Below are 5,000 nucleotides of genomic sequence, written 5' to 3' on the forward strand. Positions count from 1 at the left end.
GGAAGTGTCCTCGGTACAGCTTCAGAGCTTTCCCCCCGCCTGGAAGTCTGAAAGTTCTATGTTTGTTCTAAGTGGAAAATCGCGTTTTTTTCAGTGTTCCACCCATCAGACCCAAACTTTGCCCACGCTTAGGTCTCTGTCTCGGGGTGCTTTACAACATATTGACGCCCCTTTAGGGTGGAAGGGAAAGGGGTCATTTTTTTCACAAAATCGGAAATTTCTCAAAATATTTCTAAGTGTCAAGGACACTTTTGGAAAATCTTCCCCAGGCTCCTGGAAGCCTCCTCGGTACGCCTCCTGCGGTTTCTCCCTGCCTGGAAGTCTGACACTTGTCTGAAATTTTTAGAGTATGAAAATGCGGTTTTTCACCCAAAATTCGACTTTTGCGCCCATGACCCGCAAACTTCACCCACAGTTAGGTCACTGCCTTGGGGTACCTCACATCATATTGACGCCCCCCCTGGCGTGGAAGTAGGGGAAACGTGTCAATTTTCACAAAATCGTGATTTTCTGAAAATATTTCTAAGTGTCAAGGACACTTTTGGAAAATCTTCCCCAGGCTCCTGGAAGCCTCCTCGGTACGCCTCCTGCGGTTTCTCCCTGCCTGGAAGTCTGACACTTGTCTGAAATTTTTAGAGTATGAAAACGCGGTTTTTCACCCAAAATTCGACTTTGCGCCCGTGACTCGCAAACTTCACCCACAGTTAGGTCACTGCCTTGGGGTACCTCACATCATATTGACTCCCCCCCTGGCGTGGAAGTAGGGGAAACGTGTCACTTTTCACAAAATCGTGATTTTCTCAAAATATTTCTAAGTGTCAAGGACTCTTTTGGATAATCTTCCCCAGGCTCCTGGAAGCCTCCTCGGTACGCCTCCTGCGGTTTCTCCCTGCCTGGAAGTCTGACACTTGTCTGAAATTTTTAGAGTATGAAAATGCGGTTTTTCACCCAAAATTCGACTTTGCGCCCATGACTCGCAAACTTCACCCACATTTAGGCGACTGTCCTGGGGTGCCTCACAACATATTGACGCCCCCCCTGGCGTGGAAGTAGGGGAAACGTGTCAATTTTCACAAAATCGTGATTTTCTGAAAATATTTCTAAGTGTCAAGGACACTTTTGGAAAATCTTCCCCAGGCTCCTGGAAGCCTCCTCGGTACGCCTCCTGCGGTTTCTCCCTGCCTGGAAGTCTGACACTTGTCTGAAATTTTTAGAGTATGAAAATGCGGTTTTTCACCCAAAATTCGACTTTGCGCCCATGACTCGCAAACTTCACCCACAGTTAGGTCACTGCCTTGGGGTACCTCACATCATATTGACGCCCCCCTGGCGTGGAAGTAGGGGAAACGTGTCAATTTTCACAAAATCGTGATTTTCTCAAAATATTTCTAAGTGTCAAGGACACTTTTGGAAAATCTTCCCCAGGCTCCTGGAAGCCTCCTCGGTACGCCTCCTGCGGTTTCTCCCTGCCTGGAAGTCTGACACTTGTCTGAAATTTTTAGAGTATGAAAATGCGGTTTTTCACCCAAAATTCGACTTTGCGCCCATGACCCGCAAACTTCACCCACAGTTAGGTCACTGCCTTGGGGTACCTCACATCATATTGACGCCCCCCTGGCGTGGAAGTAGGGGAAACGTGACAATTTTCACAAAATCGTGATTTTCTGAAAATATTTCTAAGTGTCAAGGACACTTTTGGATAATCTTCCCCAGGCTCCTGGAAGCCTCCTCGGTACGCCTCCTGCGGTTTCCCCCTGCCTGGAAGTCTGACACTTGTCTGAAATTTTTAGAGTATGAAAACGCGGTTTTTCACCCAAAATTCGACTTTGCGCCCGTGACTCGCAAACTTCACCCACATTTAGGCGACTGTCCTGGGGTACCTCACAACATATTGACGCCCCCCCTGGCGTGGAAGTAGGGGAAACGTGTCAATTTTCACAAAATCGTGATTTTTTCAAAATATTTCTAAGTGTCAAGGACACTTTTGGATAATCTTCCCCAGGCTCCTGGAAGCCTCCTCGGTACGCCTCCTGCGGTTTCTCCCTGCCTGGAAGTCTGACACTTGTCTGAAATTTTTAGAGTATGAAAATGCGGTTTTTCACCCAAAATTCGACTTTGCGCCCATGACCCGCAAACTTCACCCACAGTTAGGTCACTGCCTTGGGGTACCTCACATCATATTGACGCCCCCCTGGCGTGGAAGTAGGGGAAACGTGTCAATTTTCACAAAATCGTGATTTTCTCAAAATATTTCTAAGTGTCAAGGACACTTTTGGAAAATCTTCCCCAGGCTCCTGGAAGCCTCCTCGGTACGCCTCCGGCGGTTTCTCCCTGCCTGGAAGTCTGACACTTGTCTGAAATTTTTAGAGTATGAAAATGCGGTTTTTCACCCAAAATTCGACTTTGCGCCCGTGACTCGCAAACTTCACCCACATTTGGGCGACTGTCCTGGGGTACCTCACAACATATTGACGCCCCCCTGGCGTGGAAGTAGGGGAAACGTGTCAATTTTCACAAAATCGTGATTTTCTCAAAATATTTCTAAGTGTCAAGGACACTTTTGGAAAATCTTCCCCAGGCTCCTGGAAGCCTCCTCGGTACGCCTCCTGCGGTTTCTCCCTGCCTGGAAGTCTGACACTTGTCTGAAATTTTTAGAGTATGAAAATGCGGTTTTTCACCCAAAATTCGACTTTGCGCCCATGACTCGCAAACTTCACCCACAGTTAGGTCACTGCCTTGGGGTACCTCACATCATATTGACGCCCCCCTGGCGTGGAAGTAGGGGAAACGTGTCAATTTTCACAAAATCGTGATTTTCTCAAAATATTTCTAAGTGTCAAGGACACTTTTGGAAAATCTTCCCCAGGCTCCTGGAAGCCTCCTCGGTACGCCTCCTGCGGTTTCCCCCTGCCTGGAAGTCTGACACTTGTCTGAAATTTTTAGAGTATGAAAATGCGGTTTTTCACCCAAAATTCGACTTTGCGCCCATGACTCGCAAACTTCACCCACATTTAGGCGACTGTCCTGGGGTACCTCACAACATATTGACGCCCCCCCCTGGCGTGGAAGTAGGGGAAACGTGTCAATTTTCACAAAATCGTGATTTTCTGAAAATATTTCTAAGTGTCAAGGACACTTTTGGAAAATCTTCCCCAGGCTCCTGGAAGCCTCCTCGGTACGCCTCCTGCGGTTTCTCCCTGCCTGGAAGTCTGACACTTGTCTGAAATTTTTAGAGTATGAAAATGCGGTTTTTCACCCAAAATTCGACTTTGCGCCCATGACTCGCAAACTTCACCCACAGTTAGGTCACTGCCTTGGGGTACCTCACATCATATTGACGCCCCCCTGGCGTGGAAGTAGGGGAAACGTGTCAATTTTCACAAAATCGTGATTTTCTCAAAATATTTCTAAGTGTCAAGGACACTTTTGGAAAATCTTCCCCAGGCTCCTGGAAGCCTCCTCGGTACGCCTCCTGCGGTTTCCCCCTGCCTGGAAGTCTGACACTTGTCTGAAATTTTTAGAGTATGAAAATGCGGTTTTTCACCCAAAATTCGACTTTGCGCCCATGACTCGCAAACTTCACCCACATTTAGGCGACTGTCCTGGGGTACCTCACAACATATTGACGCCCCCCCTGGCGTGGAAGTAGGGGAAACGTGTCAATTTTCACAAAATCGTGATTTTCTGAAAATATTTCTAAGTGTCAAGGACACTTTTGGAAAATCTTCCCCAGGCTCCTGGAAGCCTCCTCGGTACGCCTCCTGCGGTTTCTCCCTGCCTGGAAGTCTGACACTTGTCTGAAATTTTTAGAGTATGAAAATGCGGTTTTTCACCCAAAATTCGACTTTGCGCCCATGACTCGCAAACTTCACCCACATTTAGGCGACTGTCCTGGGGTACCTCACAACATATTGACGCCCCCCTGGCGTGGAAGTAGGGGAAACGTGACAATTTTCACAAAATCGTGATTTTCTGAAAATATTTCTAAGTGTCAAGGACTCTTTTGGATAATCTTCCCCAGGCTCCTGGAAGCCTCCTCGGTACGCCTCCTGCGGTTTCTCCCTGCCTGGAAGTCTGACACTTGTCTGAAATTTTTAGAGTATGAAAACGCGGTTTTTCACCCAAAATTCGACTTTGCGCCCGTGACTCGCAAACTTCACCCACATTTAGGCGACTGTCCTGGGGTACCTCACAACATATTGACGCCCCCCTGGCGTGGAAGTAGGGGAAACGTGACAATTTTCACAAAATCGTGATTTTCTGAAAATATTTCTAAGTGTCAAGGACTCTTTTGGATAATCTTCCCCAGGCTCCTGGAAGCCTCCTCGGTACGCCTCCTGCGGTTTCTCCCTGCCTGGAAGTCTGACACCTGTCTGAAATTTTTAGAGTATGAAAATGCGGTTTTTCACCCAAAATTCGACTTTGCGCCCATGACCCGCAAACTTCACCCACAGTTAGGTCACTGCCTTGGGGTACCTCACATCATATTGACGCCCCCCTGGCGTGGAAGTAGGGGAAACGTGACAATTTTCACAAAATCGTGATTTTCTGAAAATATTTCTAAGTGTCAAGGACACTTTTGGAAAATCTTCCCCAGGCTCCTGGAAGCCTCCTCGGTACGCCTCCTGCGGTTTCCCCCTGCCTGGAAGTCTGACACTTGTCTGAAATTTTTAGAGTATGAAAATGCGGTTTTTCACCCAAAATTCGACTTTGCGCCCATGACTCGCAAACTTCACCCACATTTAGGCGACTGTCCTGGGGTACCTCACAACATATTGACGCCCCCCCTGGCGTGGAAGTAGGGGAAACGTGTCAATTTTCACAAAATCGTGATTTTCTGAAAATATTTCTAAGTGTCAAGGACACTTTTGGAAAATCTTCCCCAGGCTCCTGGAAGCCTCCTCGGTACGCCTCCTGCGGTTTCTCCCTGCCTGGAAGTCTGACACTTGTCTGAAATTTTTAGAGTATGAAAATGCGGTTTTTCACCCAAAATTCGACTT

Source organism: Ranitomeya imitator, unplaced genomic scaffold (genome assembly GCF_032444005.1).
Source record: "Ranitomeya imitator isolate aRanImi1 unplaced genomic scaffold, aRanImi1.pri SCAFFOLD_361, whole genome shotgun sequence".
Classification (NCBI taxonomy): Eukaryota; Metazoa; Chordata; class Amphibia; order Anura; family Dendrobatidae; genus Ranitomeya; species Ranitomeya imitator.